Raw genomic sequence first — 25,542 nt, 5'->3', positions numbered from 1 at the left:
CCTTCTCCTCCTGCCCCCAATTCCTGCCAGCATCAGGGTCTTTTCCAGTGAGTCAGCTCTTTGCATCAGATGACCAAAGTATTGGAGTTTCAGCTTCAGCATCAGTCCTTCTAATGAACACCCAGGACTGATCTCCTTTAGGATGGACTGGTTAGATCCCCATGCAGTCCAAGGGACTCTCAAGAGTCTTCTCCAATACCACAGTTCAGAAGCATCAGTTCTTCGGCACTCAGCTTTCTTCACAGTCCAACTCTCACATCCATACATGACCACTGGAAAAACCGTAACCTTGACTAGACGGACCTTTGTTGGCAAAGTAATGTCTCTGCTTTTTAATATGCTGTCTAGGTTAGTGATAACTTTCCTTCCAAGGAGTAAGTGTCTTTTAATTTCATGGCTGCAATCACCATCTGCAGTGATTTTGGAGCCCCCAAAAATAAAGTCTGACACTGTTTACACTGTTTCCCCATCATCAAAACTGAGAAGTTCTATTGAAACCTTCATCTGAGGATAACACTGAGAGCTGAACAATTTGAAAACAATGCCAGTTTCATGAGAGTTAGACAAAATAGACTTGTGGGGATTATGATAAGAGATGAGAGCTGTGTCATTGAACAGATAGTAGTTTAAAATGTAGAGCATTTATTTATCTGATAGCCCCAGTTTGTTAATCAGTTGAGTCCTGTTTAAACTTGTGGCGCTGACTGGTTCGGCCGAGATCATGTGATTTAGAATTGTCTTGTTCAGAGAGTCTAAGGAGAGATGCCAAAGGGCCCACAGTAGGACATGATGGAGAGTGTAACAGATGCGGCTGTTGGTTTCCCTGATGGGAACCTTGCTGCCAGGAGAAGTGGATTCAGGAGTCAGAGTGCTTGCTGTTGAACTACAGCAGGGGTGAGGAAGGCAGTAAATAGGATGGAAGATGAGGTATCAGCCATATCAAAGATGTTTTTCAGAGCTACATCATCATAAACAACTGTTTTCAAGTCTTACAGATGATTGTGCCCTAGAGTCCTCTTTGTTTTCAGGAAAAGCGAAATGGTTAGGAAATAGCCTCTAATAAAAAATAAACATCTTTTTCTTTTATGGTTTCTACAATTCCTGACTAACTTTAGATTGACTACTGGTGATCAATGAAACTACTATAAACAGCATAGTTTTAACTCTATCTTAATGGGTGAAGTTTTGCAGTAGGTTGTTTATCCTTGAACTTACTGTTCTTCCTTCCCTCCTAATGTGCTCTTCTTTAAGTGGTTATCTTCATTAAATCTTGTTTATTATTTTCTAGCCCACGAACGATGTTCAGACCTTGCCATAAGCCAGGGAAAACTCCGTGTAAAAGTGAAGTGGAAGTCTGGGCTTCCTGTCAGACTTAATTCTGCTTGTTAAGGGGGCTCCTTGGGAGAATTTGGGTTCCAGTGAGTCACTAGGCCAAATCCCAATAACCACAATTGCCAAAAGCAATTAGACTGAGGAAAGCCAGGCTTTGGGGGCAGAGGGTCATCACAGCACGCTTGAGCCATTGCTCCGTGGTCAGACCTAGTTACTTGTCCCTGGGGATTGGGAGCAATCGTGAGTTACAGACAGCAGGAAACCCACCAGAAAACAATGCTTTTCCACCAATTTTTTTCCTCAATAGGTTATTCACCCTACGCATGCACGAGATGGAAACTTGCCGCCAGTATACGTGCCCAGTGCAAATCACGGTCATCTTATAAACCACCTTGTCTGCCTGCATGAGGGCAAACCACACATTCAGAGCTCCAGATGTCACCACTGTACGCGCTCCTCCTCCCTTCCTGAGTAGATAAAAAGAACTCCAGGAATGCAGCCTGAGTCTTTGTACAAGAGGTGTCCGATTAGGATGGGGAGGGAAGGGAAAGGATCTTTGTAAACATCCTAAGGTCAATTTAGATATAATATTACTGAAGTAATATTTGGAAATAAGAAAACAGAAGTACATTACACAGGATAGGAGCTCTAAAACCTCTAGAGCTAGGAAAACACCAAGAGCAAACTTAGGATTTCTTTTACTGAAAACAGTACCATTTTAAAGTGTGGCACTGTCCGTAGCTAAGTCAAAATTATTAAGAGCTAAGTGGTGCTCTGATTTTAAGCTCTCAATATGTTAGAAAGTAGAAGCTCTAGTGGTAAAGAACCCTCCTGCCAATGCAGAAGACGTAAGAGAAGTTGGTTCGATCCCTGGGTTGGGAAGATCCCCTGGAGGAGGGCATGGAAACCCGCTCCAGTACTCCTGTCTGGAGAATCCCATGGACAAAGGAGCCTGGAGGGCTAGAGTCCACAGGGTCACAAAGAGTCAGGCGTGCCTGAAGCAACTTAGCATGGGAGAAGATTGTTAACCTTTCTATAGGAAAATACTCAAGTAGCACATATATATCTATCCTTAATAATCTCAGTGAAAGTTCACCTTTGAAACTATTGGCATTGCCTCAATAGCCAGAAAGGTTACTCTGTCACCTCGAGTGTTGGATCTTTAATTGAACAAAGACACAGAGTCCCCACTGATTAGTGTCCTAAATGTGGTAAGTCTGACATTCTTTTATGATTCAGAATGACGTCAGTATACTTCAGTACTCCCATGATCTTAAACCTTAGACTCCTATGACCTGAGTCTGTCTTTGTTTAAACATGTGGATGGGTGAGATTGCTTCTTTTTAAATCCACAGAAAGGCAGGAAGTCAGATTCTCATTCTTGCCAGCCTTCTGTGGCAACTGGCAATCTCCAGGTAACACTGGGCAAGTAAACTCTGAACTCATACCCTTTGCCAAAGAGTTATCATGATCTGCTATCAATATGATGGCAGTTTAATGAATCATGTATTTGATTTTCTTTGGTCTTAAATCTGACCATGAACTGATTTAAGAATGGAAGAATCTTAACTTTTGGAAACTTAGCAGCAAAATGTGCTTACTTGTATCATACTTTTTGATGACTTGTAGTTTCTGCCATGAAATACAAAAGATATAGACTAATGTTGCCTGACTCTTGAGAGTCTTGAGAAACTCTTGAGAATCCCTTGGACTGCAAGGAGATCCAACCAGTCCATCCTAAAGGAGATCAGTCCTGGGTGTTCATTGGAAGGACTGATGCTGAAGCTGAAACTCCAATACTTTGGCCACCTGATGCAAAGAGCTGACTCATTTGAAAAGACCCTGATGCTGGGAAAGATTGAGGGCAGGAGGAGAAGGGGATGACAGAGGATGAGATGGTTGGATGGCATTACTGACTCAATGGACATGAGTTTGAGTAAACTCCGGGAGTTGGTGATGGACAGGGAGGCCTGGCGTGCTACAGCCCATGGGGTCGCAAAGAGCTGGACACAACTGAGCGACTGAACTGCACCTGAACCTGAACGTTGCCTGGCCACAAACTAAAGGACCACATATTGAGCCTCTTCCCCGGTGGCTCAGATAGTAAAGAATCTGCCTGCAATGTGGGAGACTTGGGTTAAGTCCCTGGCTCGAGAAGATCCCCTGGAGAAGGGAATGGCCACCTACTCCAGTATTCTTGCCTGGAGAATCCCATGGACAGAGGAGCCTGGTGGGCTACAGTCCATGGGGTCACAAAGAGTCGGACACAACTGAGCAACTAACAGTTTGACTTTTCATTGAGTCCCTGAAGGTTTGTCTCTTACAGATTTCAGTCTTATTTTCCAATGTATGACCGATTTGTTGATCTAAGTTTAAAAGGACCCTCATTACTATTAGATAACAAGAAGTAAAGCCCAAAAGTAGTATCCTTACGCCCCTCTGGTCTCAATTCACACATTCATTTGATGCCAATATTAAAATGTTAACTTGTAGCCCCCTCCACAAAGACTATTGTAATTTAAAATGGGCAGTGTCTCCTGTAGCATATTTCTAAGACATCCATCCAGCATTCCAGTTCTGTCCAGAGCTTCATGTAAATCCAAGCTTTTAACATAAATCAGTGGGATTCCCTTGGAAGCCAGCTAGACTTGCAAGATCATGCCGATGCATTCTTGGCCCTAGTACAATCAATAGCATGTGCCATTCTACCAAGCATGGAGCCTCCAGGAGCCAGCCCTAATTCATATGTGTTTTCAGACTTGTGACCATTATGTGTCCATACCTCAACATTTAATTTTTAATAGAATAAGGGAGATTTCCGGCAAGAGTAGCTCTAGACCGTTTCAGGCTACTTCTACTGTTTTCAGTACCCACATGGACATCTCCTTGACTTTCCCGGAATTCATTGTCAACTGTTTGCCTTTGAACTTAATAAACTGCCCATACTATAATGGAGTGCTTACAAACCCAGAAACCTTTGTGGAATCGTTTTTTAACCAAACTACTTCTTTCATAGACTTTGGGGGCAGAAGTACCATCGTTCATCAGATAAGAACACATTTCAAGTGAAAATTGCCGAGATTTTCCAGTGTAGGATATTTTCTCTTTCCTTTCTAGCCCAAACTTAACTTCCTCATCAACTCCTCAAATTCTAAACCATTACTAAGATGAGTCAAATAGTCTTAATTTTAGGCTCTTCCAAAGAAAAAACAAACACAGCGGAGTTAATTTATAAAACACTGCTACATTTATCTTGGCAGGTTTCACTTCTCTCCTGTCTAACTCTTGCATGCTGACTCTCTCGCTCAGCAATTCATGGAGGGAACAAGACATTTCTATATATTAAAGCACCTTGAGGGCCATTGCGTAGAATGATTTCGATGTTTCTTCACAGTTCCTGTACAAGATTCTTTCCTCATGTACAATTTGTTTGCTGGGTCTCTGAAACCTAAACCGTCCCTTTTACTTTAAACCTAAAGCCAATGGAGAGCCATTTTTATAAGAGCAATAAATGAAAGTGGCTGTTCAGATACTTCACTTGAATTGGTCTACACACTAAAGTACCTTTTTGTTAATACAACCCCCTCATGTTCCAGCAAGAAGCTTCCTGAAAATCTAGGACTGCTTAAGATTAGACAACCAGGGGCCAGGAATCCCCCCCTCCCCCCAACACCAGCTCCCTGCTCCTGGGAGTATGCCAGCAGTTTTGCAGGATTCATTCTGACAACTGTTCTGGTGTAAATATTTAGAGAAATCCTTTCCATTAGAGATGAGACAAAGTGTAAGTAAGTGTTCCCAAATGATAGATCTTATTAATGTTTGCAACAATAAGCCTTATGCTATCTGATGCCCAGATCCGATATGGGACACTAGAGACAATGATGAAGGGGGAAAAAAATCAAGACAAGAGTTAGACTGAACTCTATGGAACCTGAGCTGCAAAATATTATTTTAAGTTATCACCAGAGAGATGACATGTTTTAATGTACACAGAATGTAGGGGAAATGAGTTCGATTAAATTGAGAATAGTAAAACTTGGCTACTGGTGTTTTTAATGATTTAATAAAAAGTGAGGGGCAATTACAGATTTTTTTGATCAACCCTGCCAGTTAAATACAGTTCTTAGCTATTTCTCCATATTCCCAAGAAAATGAAGTCATACATCTGAGATCCTATCTGATGTAAGTTCTCATTTCTATATTATTCAAGAACTACTAAAAAGGATAATGGCTAGGCTCTAATGCTTATATCAAATACCACTTGTTAAAACAGGGTGGTACCCTAGCCTCAATGGGTGGAAGAGCAGTAGTCCACATCTGTGCTTTCCTATTTGTATGGCGTGTTCAAGTGTTTTATATACTAGGAGATTACCCAGCTAAGTAATTTAAAGCATTGGAGGCTTCACTGACTGAATTTTAAATTAATTCTACTATATTGATGATTACTGTGATACTTGATTAGAAAAGGTATTCATCCTTTACACCAATTATTGTTTCTTTCTTCCCTTGATGATTTAAGGCCTACATTAAAATATAAAAAGCCAAGAATTTTAATTCAGTTTCTATATTGACAAGTCACAATCTAAGATTTCTTATTAGTATATGTAATTTTTTCTTCTTTATAGGAGTAGGATTTTTCTTCACTTTCCATAGGATTTTTTTTTTCTGCTGAAAATCATTTTAGAAAAACAATGCTCTATAAAGAATATTATTAAAATATCTACAGTGAGATTTTATTCCTCCTTGTTTTGAGTCTAATTTATTATGACAACCATTTGATGCTGAGTCTCCAGTCGGATCCCACTTGAATCCTGTATTTGTTGATGATTTAGCAAAGAAAATAGAAAGAGATTTAAGGAAGATGAAATGGAAACTTGGTAAACTTCATTGAAGGAGAATATCTTTTTCCTTGGCTTTTTAGAATCTTGATCTTTGTGAGTTTGGACTATGGTTAGAGAAATGCCACACAAGAGGGTGGGTGAATTGATTTCTGATTAACACTCTGCTGTATAATTTAGACAAATCATTTAGTCTGTGATTCAGTTGCAGCCATTATAAAATCTGATTTTTAATCTTTTTTTTTATTTGAAAGCAGGAGACTGATCTTGAAGTCCCTGTGACAGTAAGATCAAAGAACTTTCCCTTTCTTCCTTGTAGCATTCTCTAAACTTGACAACTATTCATCAAAACTTCAAGAATATGGAGTTAGGGCTTGAATGCAGCGTAAGTTTCTCTTTGTACTTTCATGGGGTTTTTTAGATCGTATTTTTAAAAACTAACAAATGGAAAAGAAGTTCTATTGGGGGAAAAGTTGAAATTAAACCTAGCCCTTATCAAAACAGCATAAATTCATTCATTTATTCATTCAACAGTTATTTATTGAACATTTAGTATGTGCTGAGCTTACAAAAGTGAGCAAAGCACATGTGAAACCTGCCTTCGTAATACATCACAGTGGTTAAAGGGAAAAGAAACATGAAACCAGAATTAAACAATAATCAGCTTACAATAAATGAGAACTGTTAAGCACTCTAAGCTGTATAACTTTTCTTTTTTAAGGCTTGCATAAATATAACTGGAAATCAAATTGTTTACAAATAAGCCAGATTAGCAAGACACGCTAAGCTATATAGCTTTTCTTTTTTAGGGCTTGTTTAAATAGAATTGGAAATTGAATTATTTACAAATAAGCCTCATGAACATCCAGGTTTTTCTCTGGAGAATAAGGACAGTAGATCTACTGTAAAGAAAACACAGGAAAGTAGAAGACAGATCAACAGAAAACACTGGAATTTATTGAGTCTCCTGGTATTTTCTTGTTTGAAAATTTATGACCAATGAATAGGAGTCATCATTTAGCATGACCTTTGTGACAATCATAGGAAGTTTGCCATGCAAACCATAAAAATGGTTGACATTGTTAGGTAAAGCTTGTAATGGAGCGGCATGGTTTAGCTGAGTGAATTTCTTTTTTTGTCACTGAACAATATCTATAGTTGAACTTTCACACTAGTTCATTAACTGGAATTACTTTTATCAAACAAGCATTAAAATATTGTATGTTTAAACATAGTGCATTTTTGCTCATATCTCAGAGGCATTTTCCAAACCTTTTATAGTAACCTTTGACCACTCACTACATGGAACATACAATCCGATCTATTAATACTTAAAGCACAAGTTTGGCAAATGCATGTCAACAAGTTATTTGGATTTCTATGTAAGTCTGTTAGTGATCTTTCCTAACATCACTTGATAGCTTTAAGTCAATCAGTTGTCAGAATTCAGATTCCTGAAAATTATATGACCCGCTTCTTTTCTGTGTGTTATTACTAGCCTGTGAAGGATTTTGAGTAAAGAGAGGTGACCCTCAAGTGTTTTATGTGTGTTATCTCATGTAACCTTCACCCCAGTCTTGTGCAATATCAATATATAGTTAACTGTTTTAGAAATGAAGAAACTAAGGCTTAAACTAATTGGGAAACAGATCAAAATGACATAGTCAGCAGGGGTCAAACTAAGTGTGTACCCAGATCTTCTAGCCTGAAGCACTGTTTTCTCCATTACACTCTGCTTTTCATTAAGTCCATTAACCATGAAGACCAAAGGAGGTTTAAGTGAGGAAATTCTCTTTCTGCTACTGAGACAGAACTACTAACGCCTTCTTAGACAAGTGAGGTTGAAAGAGTAAACTGGGCTCACTGGCAGAAGTGGTTACTTGGGAAGTATAAGCCTTTAAACTGTTGTTACAGCAGGGGCCTGATAAGATCACAGCTACTGTTCTGAAAAGTCCACTGTCACTGCTCAGCAGGAGTAGAAGTGGTAGTAGGAAATGGAAGATGTGAGCTCTGTTCATAGCAAAGGGATTGGGGAGGAGAATGGGGAGGGCGCTCGGCTCTCTGGCTCTAGCCAATGGGTGGTACCATTTACTGAAATTGAGAATACTAGAGAAAGAGCCATGTGGATTAGGTGTACAACATGTTTTAATAGCTAGGAAGATTGGAGGAAATTATGTCTGTGGTATAATTCCCTTATGTAACTTAAGAGGAAAAAGAGAGGCCAGAGAAGTGAATTACTTGACCAAACTCACTTTGCAGTGGAGCCAAGAGGAGAAACAACTCCTGTGGCCATTCTGTAACACCAAACACCACACAGCAGATGGTTCCAAGGACTGATATTCCAGAGAAGTGCTCTGTGGATCTTCCAGCAATCTGATTTCCTATTTGTTTAATTAATGGTCATTTCAAAGAAAATTATCTGTTCACTGGCTATTTATTTCACAATCTCTTCATTTTCTTACTCCAAGATCTAAACCTTAAAAAGTCCCTAGTGTAACAAGACTCACAAGAGGACACAATTAAAAAAAAAATAACTCAATTATACATATTGCCATAAAATAAAGTTGTCAGTTTTCTTGTCAAATGTATTCTTATTCTATTCCTGGGAATGGTAAGTTCAAATCTGGTCCTGAGATGGTAGAGTACCATCATGCCCATTATTAACAATAACAAACATATCAATATATTAGCTTAGTCAAAAATTTCATTCAGGTTTTTCCATAAGATGCTATAGAACCTCTTACATCTTATGGAAAAACCCAGATGAACTTTTGTTTTTCCATAAGATGTTATGGGACATTTTACATCTTATGGAAAAACCCAGATGAACTTTTGGGCAACCCAATAATTTTGTGTAACTTATAAGCTCTTTTTCATGTTTGTCTTGATTTTTTCAATATCCTATGAAATGAGCAGAACAGGTTTTACCATCCTCACTTTATAAATAACACTCAAAGATGTTAAGTGATTTGTATAAACATCATAAAGGTGGTAAGTGGCAAACCTCAGCCTCAGGTTTCTTACAGGGGAATATGTCTTTTGTTTTACTACAAGTTTATAGCCTTTCCTGCATTGGCAGAATCCTCTTTTATCTTCCTGTGAAATTACTACTATTAATAAAATTTTCTTTGAGTCTGACAACAAAGGCATATAAATTAAGGGAAATCGGGAAATCTTTGTTATGGATGAGATTATTCTTACTGACTGATAAGGTGAATTGGTGGTTCTTGAAGTTCCTTTCTCATTGTAATACCCAAGCGTGAGCTCATCCTGGAAGGTGGGATGTGGGGAAATTCTGAGGGAAAAGGGTACCCCAAAAGGGGGACCATTTTAAAGAATGAACAAAAATGCTTTTAAATCTAAGAATAAAATTCTAAACCCATGACTCCCTCAATAGTCCTTATAAGCTAAAAGAAACTAAAAATACAAATTCATAGTAATATATTAATTTATAAAATTATTAAAGATAAAATACTTTCCCATTTTGTTATTTCATTGTCTATAATCATTTACTTTTGTTATATATAAGGTCATGAATTAGGACCTTGAAATTAGCTTCCTGATTAAAATTGACTGAGAGCTTTCTGATGATACAGTATCCAAAGGAACATGCTTATTGCGGGCATGATAGAAAATGAACCAATTTGGATCTCTTTTTGTTACTAAAGATTTTGGCTCTATAGTCTCAATGGAGAGTGATCACTTGTCATGGACCACAGGAACATTTCTTTCATCCAGTAAGGAAGATAGAACATCAGAGGTATAACAGTCAACTGTCTGTGCTCCTACTCTGGGCAATACTAATAACTAACTTTCCAAGACCTGTCTTCCACAATGACTAATCACAGGGAAATGAACATCAGGGAATGATCTCAAACACTGGAAAATGTAATGGGATATTGATCCTGTAAGAAATTACACTTAGTGTCAGCATTTTAGCTCTCTTTGGTTTTGGAGAACTCTTAGATTCCATTCCTAAGTTCTCACATGCTCAGGTGTAATGATTAAACTGCTGGATCTCAAGCGCTGTGATTCCCAGCTTTGTGTTCTGAACTCATATAATGCAAGAACAACTTGTCCTAAAGTCCCATCACCTTTCAAAACCATGATGTATCCTTGTTATTGTCATGGTCAGCTCCTTGGCCTGCTTCCTATGTTTAGTCTTAACTTTCTCTCCCCTCTATTTCTCTCCACAAATTTTACATTCCAGTCAAACCAAAAAAAAAAAAAAATACCCTGAAGAGTGCCACTAATGCCAGGAGATCCTTGTCAAGGCACCAAACTCCATAAACCTCAGCTTTTGCTTTTTGGGGTTTGACTTTTCTTTTTAATAAAATGAAGGGGGTTAGGGTATTCTTCTTTATGGTATATTGTGAACCTGTTAATATGCCTTGTCCTGTGCTATGGCTTTGGGATATAAGAGAAATAAGACAAGTCCAAGCCCCAGGACCTCAAAATAAAACAATCATTTTTACCTACTTTTCTCCCTCCCTCATCACTTGTCCTTCTGGCTTGATATCTGAATTCCCTTATCTCAGTTACCACATCGTTTTATGCCTGGTCTCCCAAGTTAGAAACCCCCAACTCAACATGTATTACTCCTTCATTTGCCCATTGAAAACTGATTGTCAAATCCTGTCAGTCCTGCCCATCTTCTTTGGAAATAACTTTAAGATCTGTGCTTTCTTTTTAACATCCAGTTAATGCTATACTAATTGAGCTGACAGCAATGCCAGGTGCAGAACAGGACATCCTACTGACTCCTTCAACTTTAGTCTTCCTTCTCCAGTACATCTCTTCTCACCATCAGAGAGGATTCACTTAAAACCAAATTAGATCATGTCTTGGATTTGTCCATAAACAGTTCGTCCAGATTACATTTAAGATTAAATTCAAACCCCCCACCCAGTTTCTCCTTATTTCTCAAAATCCAGCTCAAATCTGCCAACTAGGTGTTTTCTTTCTGCCTGGTTTGTACACAGAGTTAACCACGCTGGCTTAACCGAGTTTGTAATCTCTAACCATACTTGAAACTCCTAGGTCTTATCTATCTTTCCATCCTAGGCACTGGGTATTGTCTGACAAACTGTCTTAAGGAAAACAGAAAGCATATTGAGCATGGTCTATGGTATTAGGTTGGTGCAAAAGTAATTTTGGTTTTGTGTTGTTGAACTTTGCCATTTGATATTGGAATACATTCTTAAAATGTGGTTATGTTCTACATCATTTTAATGTGCATTTCTTTATGTTTTTTGCTAATGAATTATCACTTGCTGTTTATTTTATATGCATTTTAGACTATGGAAATGATGTTAGACAAAGCAAATTCAAGCAGTTTTCTTATTTGAGTTCAAAATGGATTCATAAAGCAGCAGAGACAACTTGCAACATCAGCAACTCATTTGGCCCCAAAACTGCTAATGAACATGCAGTGCAGAGGTGGGTCAAGAAGTTTTGCAAAGGAGAGGAGAGCCTTGAAGATGAGGAGTGCGGTGGCTGGCCATTGAAAGTTGATAAAGATCAGTTGAGTGGATCATCGAAGCTGATCCTCTTAAAACTACACCAGAAGTTGCCAAAGAACTCAACGTCGACCATTCTACAGTTCTCTAGCATTTGAAGCAAATTAAAAGGTAAAAAGCTCAATAAGTGGGTGCCTCATGAGCTGACCACAAATCAAAACAATAGTTGTTTTGAGGTGTCATCTTCTCTTCTACACAACAACAATGAACCATTTCTCAATTGGATTGTGACATGTGACGAAAAGTGAATTTTTATGACAACTGTTGATGACCAGTTCAGTGGTTGGATGGAGAAGAAGCTCTAAAGCACTTCTTAAAGCCAAACTTACACCAAAAAATTTATGGTCACTGTTAGGTAGTCTGCTGCCTCTCTGATACACTACAGCTTTCTGAATCCCAGTGAAACCATTACACCTGAGAAGTATGCTCAGCGAATCAATGAGATGCACTGAAAACTGCAATGCCTGAGTTTGGCATTGGTCAACAGAAAGGGCCCAATTCTTCTCTACAACAATAGCTGACTGCATGCCACACAACCAATGCTTCAAAAGTTGAATGAATTGGGCTACGAAGTTTTACCTCCTCCACCATATTCACCTGACCTCTTGCCAGCTGACTACCACTTCAAGCATCTCGACAACTTTTTGCACAGAAAATGCTTCCGCAACCAACAGGACTCAGAAAATGCTTTCCAAGAGTTCATCGAATCCCAAAGCATGGATTTTTATGCTATAGGAATAAACAAAGTTATTTCTCATTGGCAAAAATGTGTTGATTGTAATGGTTCCTTTTGATTAATAAAAATGTGTTTGAGCCTAATTATAATGATTTAAAATTCAGGGTCCAAAACCATAACTACTTTTGCTCCAACGTAATAGTATGCTTCAAAGGGCCCCTAAAACACCCCCAAAGAAAGATATTTAACTGATTAAGTTTATTTGGTATGTTGGATTACTTGGGAAGTACTGTCAAATGAGGGCTTCCCTGGTGACTCAGACAGTAAAGAATCTGCCTGCAATGCGGGAGACCCAGCTTCAATCCCTGATTCAGGAAGACCCCCTGGAGAAGAGAATGACAACCCACTCCAGTATTCTTGCCGGGAAAATCCTATGGACAGAGGGAGCCTGGTGGGATATAGTCCATAGAGTCACAAAGAGCTGGGCGCTACTGAGCAACTAAGCATATGAACTTTGTGAAAGACAGATTTACGTTCACTGTGGGGAGATGTGTTAATATGTTCAATATGATGGGATGCTGTAAAATAACTACATTGTTTGCCCCCAGATATCATAAGATTTGTTTTACTAAACATGATTAAATAGACTGTTCTGGGGAAGCTGTTTGAACTAAATCTCTCTAAAGTTCCAAAGGTTTATGATTCTATCAGCTGAAAGCTGGTTAATTTTATGGGTGTCAGTGTTCTCATTTGAAATTTAAGAGAGAAGGAAGAGTTCTAAGATCCCTTAAAATTCCACAGCTTTATATTCACCATTGTCCCAAATATTCTTTTTATATTCCTGTTATGAACATTCCTATTCATAACATTCCATTTCTTTCCATTTGTCTAAGTTCTTCTCTTCCCTCAAGTCCCATAACTATTCCTAATTGCTCTCTGCAATCTTCAAATACCTCAACCATCAGTAATTGCGCCTACCTTTTAATGTCTGCTGTACTTCATTTCTAAACTATATATTTATAGCCCTCAGAATATAAACAGACTATTTTACTATGGTATTATAGAATTCTTGAGCCAGGGACCATGTTTTGTTTCCCAGTCCCTAGTAGAGAATTTCCAGTAATCACTGAGTAAGTACCTAGTTGGGAGGATGGCCATGATTTGATACTGAGAGTATGATACTAGTATCATCTCCATCACATTCACCTAGAGTGCTTGTTATAGATGGAGCTACCGAAGCCCGCCTCTTCATTCCCAAAAGCAAAGAGTTTTGGAGTGAAACCTATGCATCTGCATTGTTAACAAGTACTCCAGGTCGTTTTCACACATAGCAAAGTTTAGTCTAGATTTTAGTCTGGACATACTCTAGAACCTTCAGGTTTTTTGTTATCATTCTGGTACCACTTCCATGGCATGCCTGACCTCTTTCCATCTGTTTAAGCAAGTTCTTGTCTTCAGTGGATTGCTAGAGTCCCAGAGGACCTCTTGCTCAGAATGTTGTGTAAGACCATCTTGGATATTCATTAAAAGTTGTGTCTGCAGTCCTTAAAAAGTAGCCCCTCTCTAGGACTGTTAGTGAATCCTTGGCTCTTCAAGGTTCCCCAAATCTCCCGTCTCCTTGCTTGGAGGCTTTTGAAGAGTTATTATTGACCAAAGCTCCCAGCTGCCTTGAATAAGAGCGGACATAATACAAGAACGTGATTGGTACTTCTCAGGTAAAACAAAATGTCTTACACTTACTGATCTGTAACAGGTACCTATAAGAGTGGGCTTCCCAGGTAGCACTCGTGGTAAAGAAACGGTCTGCCAATGTAGGGGACATAAGAGAGGTGGATTCCATTGCTGGGTCAGGAAGATACCCTGGAGGAGGGAATGGCAACTCACTCCAGTATTCTTGCCTGGAGAAACCCATGGACAGAGGAGCCTGGCAGGCTAGAGTCCATAGGGTCACACAGAGTTGGACACAACTGAAGCAACTTAGCACGTATGCACACACACCTATAATAGTGCTGGGTGCTTACACATGCATGTATGCACACACACCTGTAATAGTGCTGGGTGCTTACACAGGCTCTCACTTAATTCCCTCCCTCCACCCCCACTATGTCTACCAGGTAGATATTCTCAGGTTACAGGTGAGGAAGCTTAGGTTCAGAGAGGTTACACAACTGTTGTCTATCTAAATAAATAATCAGACTGTGAACTCTTCGACACAGATTATTGGTTTTATTCATCTTTGAATGTTCACCAACTTGCCCCATGTCTGGATGTTTAGAAAACTCAATCTCTTAGATGAATAGCCAGATGAAGAGGTACATTTTGCTTTTCCAGCTGGTAAATGTCAGAACTCGGTTTAAGTCCAAAGCCAGTTCTCCTCCTCCCAGCCCCTGTGCTCCTCTAGGAAGCGTGGAAGCCCCATTTCTGACTGAGGCAGTGCCACGGTGAGTGGTACACATAAATACAAAAACACATCCTACTCACAAAGGTGCATGTCTGCACCTTCTGTTGTGTCAGCAATTTTGTGAACTTAGGGAAAAAAAAAATCCACTTTTTTTTTTTTTTCTGCTCAGGATTTCAGATGTCAAACATAAAGCTGGATTTATTTAATGGTATACCCACTATTTGCACATCTTCTTGTGCCTGTTAAAATACCACAAGTCCCTTGCCTGCTGTTTGCTTATGCTAAGACTTCAGCATGAGATATGCCACTTGAGCATGCTATGTGGTGAGAAGATCCAAGTTTATTCCTAATATAACAAAGTGGAGTTTGTTTTTAGCACAAACTGAAGTTTGTTTCATTCAAGAATGCAAACTTAGTAGTTATGGAATCACACCCATGCAGATTCATTACCATTAAACTATCACATTTTCTGTTTATGTTGATTTCTAATTAATTCTCTCCTTAAAAAAAAAAGGAATGGCTCAGCCAGACCAGAGCACATAATGATTCCCACTGTTGGATGAACACTGTTGGATCTGTCTCATGAAAAACGCTGCTATTACCACCCACTAACTCATCAACAGGTCCTGGCTCTCTACAGAATCTGGGTCTCCGTTACCCCCATCCACGCCTTCTTGTCCTCTATTCACCTCCACTTGGGAACATAGCCACTTGGAGAAGGGGAAGCTCTCCGGCTCCTACCAACAGCTGGAGATGTTGATTTCAGTACCTTATGTATTACACCCATAGCAGAGTGCATTAACTTTATAATAGATTTTCTACTTGTAGTTAAGGGGGAAAAATTCCACTATTTTTGATTCTACAAATGCTTTTTGCTGCAGTTTCAGCATCGACTACAGCTATTGGTAGGTCACATGAAAACTTATATGGTTTTCACTGCGTTTGAAGAATCAACTTTGGAATTAGCCCTTAGGTTATTTTATTCATTTAATGGGAGGAAAAAAGGACATAATAGTGGGATTCTAAAAGGAAGGTTAGATCATAAGTGAAAACGATAATGTTGTTGCTCTAAATTATTTAGACTGTGTCAGTATGTGTCATTAATGGCAAGAATTCAGAAAAATACACACAAAAAAGATCATATGCAAGATTGCAGAATGTTTTACTTTTTACTTTTTTGTTCTTATGACATCTTATATATTTCGTAACATTTTTGTTTCTCCTCACCACTACCAAGGACCCCTCCCCTCCCCCTACACATACTCCAGTACAATAGAATGAAAATTTAAAACCCCAAAGAAAACTAAAATTACTGCTAGAGAGAGATGGGAGAAACAAAAATGAAACAACATCTTCCCAAGAGCAAAGTACAGGTAGAACAATGTACAGGCTCTTTGGAGATTGGAATCTGAATGTAAATTCCTAAGTTATGTCTAGTTAGAACATTATCCTTTAATATAAAACTTGGGACTTCCCTGGTGGCTCAGATCGTAAAGCGTCTGCCTACAATGCAGGAGACCTGGGTTCAATCTCTGGGTCGGGAAGATCCCCTGGAGAAGGAAATGGCAACCCCCTTCAGTAATCTTGTCTGGAAAATCCCATAGATGGAGGAGCCTGGTAGGCTATAGCCCATAAGAAAACCTTTGTTTGTGGAATATAAGATGCTGGTTCTGTTCTATAACCTATAAAATTAGCAAAAATTAAAGTGGATGACTAAATCAGGCAAAAATGTGTTTTTTCCTTTCCTTCTGATGTCTGCTTAGCAATGCAGAGTCTAAAGGGTCTTGGTAGACATTCCCAGCTATTTACTTTGGTCATTAAGGGTCTGGAGGATCTGGTTCTAAGCTCGTCTCATACCAGTTACAGCACCGCAGCCTCATTGGTTCCCCTTGGCTATTCCTTCTGCCCTGTTCTTTCCCACAGTCTTTGTACTGACTGAGGCTCCACCTGGAGTACTGGCCCTCGGGTTTTCATGGCTGAGTCCTTCTCATCCTCCTGGTCTCAAAGAAAGGGTAAACTTCTTAAAGGGGCCTTTCCTGACCACCGTATTTAAAGTAGATTCCCAGAGTTATTTTCTGCTTTATCCACCTGTTTACTTCCTTCACAACACTCATTACAACCTTTGACCATTTAATTTTTTTGCTGACTTGCTTATTAACTGATTAACATCATGAGATTGGGAACCAGATGTCTTATTCACTCCTATGTTTTCTGCACCATGTGTAGTGTTGGGCACATAGAAGTTATCTGAAATTTTTGTTAAAAACCTTAGCACTGGTGCTCGCTTCGGCAGCACATATACTAAAATTGGAACGATACAGAGAAGATTAGCATGGCCCCTGCGCAAGGATGACACGCAAATTCGTGAAGCGTTCCATATTTTTTAAAGAAAGAAGAAAAAAAAAAAAACCTTAGCACTGATCTCCACTATATACATGTGTGTATAATAGCATATATATGTATATGTTATATATAATAACATGATATATAATGTATATATAACATATGTAATATTATATGCAATATTTTATGTAGTACATATGTATTACATATAATACTATATATACTCTTGAGAGTCCCTTGGATGGCAAGGAGATCCAACCAGTCCATCCTAAAGGAGATCAGTCCTGGGTGTTCATTGGAAGGACTGATGCTGAAGCTGAAACTCCAATACTTTGGCCACCTCATGTGAAGAGCTGACTCATTGGAAAAGACCCTGATGCTGGCAGGAATTGGGGGCAGGAGGAGAAGGGGATGACAGAGGATGAGATGGCTGCATGGCATCACCGACTCGATGGACGTGAATTTGAGTAAACTCCGGGAGTTGGTAATGAACAGGGAGGCCTGGTGTGCTGCGATTCATGGGGTTGCAAAGAGTCGGACACGACTGAGTGACTGAACTGAACTGAACTGACCTGATACATATATACACACGATGCAACCCACTTTCATCTTTCATTTCTAGTTCTGATACTATAGTCTGTGGATACACAAAGCACAGTCATTGGCCACCAACTTGGCATCTAGTTCCAAATATTCATCATATCTTAGATTTCGGGAAATCTATATCTGCCATCACTTGCTAGCCATGTTCTTAATAATTTGAGCTGGCTTGATTTTAGTGGAAAGTCTAGCTAATTGCTACTTAATGTTAGGTCTGTTTTATTGCTGTGGTTTTATTTTAAAGTATTTATAGAATATAAATATTAGACTCCCTTCAGGAAATTATTATTCAGTAAGAGAACAAGAAAGATCTTCCAAGTTTTCAAAGAAATAGTTTCCATTAAAAACAGTATGTTTCCCACATAATAATGGTGGAGTCCTAACTGGGCTATATTCAGCAGCTGGTGAATACATTCCTCTCTGAGATTGCTAGGAATTTTGTGAACCCATTGGTCTGGGCACAGACTTTCAGAGTATCAGAAGTTGATTCACTGGGATAAAAGATGTGGCAGACTCGATTATTTTAACTGCTTCATGTCAGCTAATGTCTGTAATGTTGATTTAATAAAATACCAAATAGGAGGTGTGAATGTCATGTGTCTAACACAAAAACATGTGTACATTTGTATATTTACATAGCATAGGTGAATTTTAATACATTTAATGATTAAAACATTGGTATACAAAAACATTAAAATTATCAGATGATGCACAGTATTTCAACAATAGAATATATATGTATGTATATATAAACATGTCACTCTTTCAACAAATTATCAGTCAAATATAATAATGGATGACTATGCTAGACCTCTGTTATCCAGATATCATTATTTAAGAATGTATACAAGTACATATGCAAATATTGTATGTATACAATTGTATACATTGTATGTATACAAATGTTTATGTATAGAAGTATTGTACTTATATGTACAACAAGTAATCATATTTATTCAAAAACTTTTGATATTTTGATGTTATACCTAATAGTCCCAAGTTGCCCAAATGGTTCTAGAGATCTTAACTATAGTCACTTCTGCCCTAAAAGATTTAACTTAGGAATAAATAAGAAACATTGACTCTCAATATTTTCTGGGGTTGAATCAATAAAATTTGAAAGAGACTGCCAAGTTATTCAGATTTTTAGTATTAGATTTTTGTTAAAGTGAATATTGCTAAACATTCCAGAGGAACCATGGAACATCTTTTTCTGTGACCAAAACATTGCATTAAACTTAAAAATGATTCTATAACAATCAAGTCTCAAGATATGATAGAAATTTGCTGTCCTTACTTAGGCAGGAAAAAGGTCTACATTTTCTCTAAATGAATTGATAACTGAAGTAAATGTCACCTAGAAAACTGTGTGTGTGTGTGACTGAGCCTTGCAGCATGCCAGATCCTAGTTTCCCAACTAGAGATCAAACCCATGCCCACTGCATTGGGAATGCCAAGTCTTAAGCAGCAGACCACCAGGGAAGTCCCCTAGGGAAGCTTTTATTATATTATTTTGAGTGATTTATTTCATAATTAATGACGCATCCTCAGAATATATGCGATATAAAATCTGATTTCTTTACTCTATGTTCATAGATACAGTTCATTTAAAATCAATTATTGGGCTTCCCTAGTGGCTCAGATGGTAAAGAATCTGCCTGCAATGCAGGACACCTGGGTTCGATCCCTGGGTCAAAAAGATCCCCTGGAGAAGGGCAAGGCAACCCTCTCTAGGCTTCAGCAGCATGTGAACTGAGAACTTCCAGATGTACAAGCTGGATTTAGAAATGTCAGAGAAACCAGAGATCAAATCGCCAACATCTGTTGGATCATAAAAAAGCAAGAGAATTCCTGAAAAATATCGGCTTCATTGACTACGCCAAAGTATTTGACTATGTGGGTCACAACAAACTATGGAAAATTCTTAAAGAAATGGAAATACCAGACCACCTTACCTACCTCCTGAGAAACCTGTATGCAGATCAAGAAAAAACAGTTAAAACCAAACATGGAAAAACAGACTGGTTCAAAATTGGGAAAGAAGTGCGTCAAGGATGTATATTGTCACTCTGCTTATTTAACTTAAATGCAGAGTACATCATATGAAATGCCAGGCTGGATGACTCACAAGCTAGAATCAAGATTGCTGGGAGAAATACCAATAACCTCAGATATGCATATGACACCACCCTTATGGCAGAAAGTTAAGAGGAACTAAAGAGCCTCTTGATGAAGGTAAAAAAGAAGAGGGAAAATGCTGGCTTAAAACTCAGCATTCAAAAAATGAAGATCATGGCCTCTGGTTCCATTACTTCATGGCATATCGTTTAGTTCAGTTCAGTCGCTCAGTCGTGTCTGACTCTTTACAACCCCATGGACTGCAGCACACCAGGCCTCCCTGTCCATCACCAACTCCGGGAGTTTAGGAAAACTCATGTCCGTTGAGTCGGTGATGCCATCCAACCATCTCATCCTCTGTCATCCCCTTCTCCTCCTGCCTTCAGTCTTTTCCAGCATCAGGGTCTTTTCCAATGAGTCAGCTCTTCTTATTAGGTGGCCAAAGTTTTGGAGTTTCAGCTTCAACATCAGTCCTTCCAATGAATATTCGGGACTGATTTCCTTTAGGATGGACTGGTTGGATCTCCTTGCAATCCAAGGGACTCTCAAGAGTCTTCTCCAACACCACAGTTCAAAAGCATCAATTCGCTTTTTCCGCCCGCTCCCCACACCCCGCCCCCCACCCCGAGCACCGCTTCGGCCTCACTGCGCTCGCTCTGAGCTCCGGGCTCCTGCTAAGCCAGCGCAGCTGTCGCCTCCCTCCAGTCGCCATCATGATCATCTACCGGGACCTCATTAGCCATGACGAGATGTTCTCTGACGTCTACAAGATCCGGGAGGTCGCGGATGAGCTGTGTCTGGAGGTGGAGGGGAAGATGGTCAGCAGGACAGAGGGTAACATCGATGACTCGCTCTTTGGTTGAAATGCCTCCGCTGAAGGCCCCGAGGGCCAAGGTACCGACAACCCATTAATCACTGGTGTCGATATTGTCATGAACCATCACTTGCAGGAAACCAGCTTCACAAAAGAAGCCTCCAAGAAGTACATCAAAGATTACATGAAGTCAATCAAAGGGAAACTTGAAGAACAGAGACCAGAAAGAGTAAAACCTTTTATGACAGGGGCTGCAGAACAAATCAAGCACATTCTTGCTAATTTCAAAAACGATCAGTTCTTTATTGGTGAAAACATGAATCCAGATGGCACAGTTGCTCTGCTGGACTACCGTGAGAATGGTGTAACCCCATATATGATTTTCTTTAAGGATGGCTTAGAGATGGAAAAATGTTAACAAAGTTGGCAGTTACTTTGGCTCAATCACCTGTCGTCATAATCGGCTGGCCACTGCTTTTCATCCACACAACACCAGGACTTAGACTGATGGGACTGATGTCATCTCAAGCTCTTCATTTGCTTTGAGCGTTGATTTATTTGGAGCAGAGGCATTGTTTTTGAGAAAATGTGTTACGTAGGTTGTCTAAAAATAAAACGCGTTTAAACTCATTGGGGGAAAAAAAAAAGCATCAATGCTTCTGTGCTCAGCTTTCTTTATAGTCCAACTCTCACATCCATACATGACTTCTGGAAAAACCATAGCCTTGACTAGATGGACCTTTGTTGGCAAAGTAATGTCTCTGCTTTTCAATATGCTGTCTAGGTTGGTCATAACTTTTCTTCCAAGGAGTAAACGTCTTTTAATTTCATGGCTGTAGTCACCATCTGCAGTGATTTTGGAACCCTTGTGGCATATAGAGGGCAAAAAACTGGGAACAGTGAAAGACTGTTTTCTTGGTCTCCAAAATCACTATGGATGGTGACTGCAACCATGGAATTCACACGCTTGCTCCTTGGAGGAAAAGCTGTGACAAACCTTGACAGCATATTAAAAAAAACAGAGACATTACTTTACCAACAAAGGTCTGTCTAGTCAAAGCTATGGTTTTTCCAGTAATCATGTATGGATGTGACAGTTGGACCATAAAGAAGGCTGAGCACTGAAGAATTGATTCTTTCCAACTGTGGTGCTGGAGAAGACTTGAGAGTCCGTTGGACTGCAAGGAGATCCAACCAGTCCATCCTAAAGGAAATCAACTCTTGAATATTCATTGGAAGGACTGATGCTGAAGTTCCAATACTTTGGCCACCTTATATGAAAAGCCTACTCATTGGAAAAGACCCAGATGCTGCAAAAGATAGAAGGCAGGAGGAGAAGGGGATGACAGAGGACCAGGTGGTTGGATGACATCACCAACTCAATGAACATGAGTTTGAGCAAGCTCTGGGAGATGGTGAAGGACAGGAAAACCTGGCATGCTGCACTCCATGGGGTCGCAAAGAGTCAGACGTGACTGTGTAACTGAACATGAACAACAACAATAATGGATTCCTTCTGCATAACAATTACAGTAGATGTTAGTATTTGCATTTGGGCTTTAGAAGGGAATTAACGTAACGCAAGGGCTTCCACGGTGGCTCAGCAGTGAATAACCCACCTGCAATGCAGGAGTTGCAGAAGACACAGGTTTGGATCCCTGGGTTGGAAAGATCCCCTGGAGGAAGTCATGGCAACCTATTCCAGTATTCTTGCCTGGAGAAGCCCATGGACAGAGGAGGCTGGCAGGCTACAGTCTATAGGGTCACAAAAAGTTGGGCACAACTAACACTACTTAGCATGAACACACAAAGTTGGAAAATCATTTAAATGGTTAAAGAAACAAACTTAGATTCCAATGCTGCAGTTGGTTTTATATTTCATAAATACTAATATAAAGGTTGTGTCTTTTTCTAATGCGCAGTACCATTGAAAACTCCATGTTCTGGATATTTTATTTAAAAAGTTGAGTTAGCTCTCATGACAAGAGCCTTTAGGAATGGTTGCATCAGTTATGCATCGTAAGTTTATCAAACAGAGAAACAGTAGGAAGGTTTGTTTAATAGCTAGAGAAATTGAAGTCACTGACACAGATAGTGTCCACACTTCAGACACTGAAAACTGGTCTAAGTTATACATTTAGATATATTCTTCATACTTAACTTTCATATACAAGTTAAGAAAAGATACTTTCTTCTTTCCCAATTTTAGGAAAAGTCATACAAATTTCACCATGTATTTGATGCATTGTAACCAGAAGGTCCCAATTTAGAGTTTCCATGAATTCTGCCCATTTTTCACTTTATATTTATCCACATTACACATCTAAAGTTTACTTATATGTAAATAGGTTGGTTTGCTGTTGTTTAGTCTCTAAGTCATGTACAACTCTTTTGCAACCACATGGACTGTAGCCCACAGGCTTCTCTGTCCATGGGATTTCCCAGGCAAAAATACTTGAGTGGGTTACCATTTCACTTCTCCAGAGGATCTTCCCAACCTAGGGATAGAACCCACGTCTCTTGTGTCTCCTGCATTAGCAAGTGGATTCTTCACCATTGTGCCACCTGGGAAGTCCTAAATAGATTGGTGTCAGGTATCAAAGTTCTAATTTCTACTCTTGGATCTAACCTCACTATTTGTCCAGTAGCTTATAGCATTTCATTGAGTCCTAGTCTGGGGTTCCAAAATAAGTAATTGAGATAACTTCTGTCCTTACTAACAGTCATTTCCATGCTTATATTATTTGTTTATTTACTGACTGCGCTGGGTCTTTGTTGCAGTGTCCAGGCTTCTCTAGTTGTGGTGTGTGGGCTCCGCAGTTGCAGTGTGGGATCTTAGTTCCTCGACCAGTGATCAAACTCAAGTCCCTTGCTTTGGAAGGCAGATTCTTAACCACTGGACCAGCAGGGGAGTCCCTCCATGACTAATTCAGCCTTCTGAGATGCATGCTTTGAAAGCAAAAGTGATATAGAAATACAAAGTATTACTGAAATTGTTGTTATTTAGTAGCTAAGTTGTGTCCAACTCTTTGCAATCCCATGGACTGTAGCCCACCAGGTTCCTCTGTCCATGGGATTTCCCAGGCAAGAATAATGGAGTGGGTTGCCATTTCCTCCTCCAGGGGATCTTCCTGACCCAGAGATTGAACCCACATCTCCTGTATTGACAGGCAGATTCTTAACCACTGAGTCACCAGGGAATCCCTATTACTAAAATTAGCTGATGATACATCCCTTTCTCTTCCTTATTTGGACTACTGTTCCTTCTTTCGGTATCTTTGGCAACCTCCCCCTTTCAAGATGTCCTCTGTAATTAAATGACTCCCACATTCATCTCTAAGAACCATCACAACATTAAGCTCCATCTACTAAGCATCTCTTTTTGGATATTTCACAAAATCTGCAAAATCAAAGACCCCAACCATGTTTATATTTGTAGACCTTCTTATTCTATGTACCTTGCCCTTCCCTCCAACTGAAGGCTTTTATTTAGCAGTCCCTTTCCATTCTGTTTACTGGCCAAAGTGCAAAACACGAGTTATTTTACGTATTCAGTCCACATTCTGTTGGTCAGCATATTTGATTGACTCCACCTCCCAAGTATCCTTGGAATATGCATCCCTTCCTCACCACATCACACTACTTCTGCTGTATTTTAAGCTTTCATCTGTCTTTTTACCTTGATCATTGCTTTAGTCTTCTAGTTTCCATGCCGGCCATGCTGCCAGGGAAATTTCCCCTCTATAATAATACAGATGTGGTTATATCACTCACCAGGTTTAAGTCCTCCAAGTCTACAGAATAATTTCCTTGGGCGAGCCCACAAGAGGTTTTGTAATCTAGATCTATCCTGTGCTTCAAAATTTTCTTGACATGCCTTATACCTCCATTCACTACTAGTTTAGCATCAGTTGCATGGAACTCATGCCCGTCTCCTTGATGGGAATGAATGTGGTGTTCCCTCCTCCGGCCCCACCATGGCCTTTTTACATACTGCTAACTTCAACACATTTTCTAAGATTAAGTTCAAACGTTAGATATTCTATGAAACTTCCCCACCACCAATCCCTCCAATGCTCAAATAAAATAATAATACAAAACATTGTTTGCAAAGAAATGATTTGGAAATTGCAAATGAAGGTATTACTAGAGTAGGGGGGAAAGAAACAGCATGACAAGTATTCTATTTTCTCTCTTAGTATTATAAGATTTTAAGGCTAAAAGGGTTGTTACAGTCAATCCAGACCAAAGTTTTCTGTGGTTTCCAAATAAAAAGTAAAAACTCTTCCCTTAAGATGAAGTTTGGGAAATTTGTATCTAGTTGTGTAATACCAACTGCATAACTTGCATGATCCTTATACAGGGTTCAAGAAAGCAAAATGTCGTGATACTCAACTACAAAAGAATCTAGAATCATAGAATCTGAACTTTGTAGTCTTGATTATTTTTCTTACTTCCCGCAACATAATACTTAACCCTTCCTGAATAAGTAAAGTTTGCCATTATTTGTAGCTGCCCATGTTCAAAATTCTCTGATTAAAAACAAACAGGTATTTTCTTTGCTAGCTAGAACAATTGCATCTTTGATTTTTCAAAACTATGTTGTCAGAACCTTGAAAGAGCAGATCAGAGTTGTAAGTATTAAACTTCATAATTAGAAAATATCCTAAATGGCTACGCCAAAGTAATTAACACAGTGTCATAGTGGAATGAAGAAAATTGGGGGAAGGAATGCTATTTTGTCAAAAGCTTTTGTCTCAAAAAGCAAAATATGGGGGGGAAAAGAGTAATTGTAGTACCATGTGTAAGTTGAATGTGCTACATTTCATCAGTAAAAGTTTTAAAGAGGGGGTTGAGCGAGATCACTTTAGTACATTTCATAATTTGGGACAAAATTGTTA

The 25,542-nt window shown here is 39.2% G+C and overlaps 1 protein-coding gene, 1 non-coding gene and 1 pseudogene across 2 annotated transcripts in view; all 3 read left to right on the top strand.

The window, feature by feature from the left end:
• RSPO3 (R-spondin 3) overlaps positions 1-25,542 on the top strand; it is a 93,009-nt gene that overhangs the window by 10,743 nt on the left and 56,724 nt on the right. The window lies entirely within an intron of this gene.
• On the top strand, positions 17,044-17,150 carry LOC122422958. The gene has a single exon (XR_006264042.1). It is a non-coding gene; the product is annotated as a U6 spliceosomal RNA (small nuclear RNA).
• LOC122422646 lies at positions 20,437-21,345 on the top strand (annotated as a pseudogene).

The sequence above is a fragment of the Cervus canadensis genome, chromosome 20 (assembly GCF_019320065.1).
Source record: "Cervus canadensis isolate Bull #8, Minnesota chromosome 20, ASM1932006v1, whole genome shotgun sequence".
Lineage (NCBI taxonomy): Eukaryota > Metazoa > Chordata > Mammalia > Artiodactyla > Cervidae > Cervus > Cervus canadensis.
The sequence above is the reverse complement of the archived record's forward strand: the minus strand, read 5'-3'. Positions and strand labels throughout refer to the sequence as shown.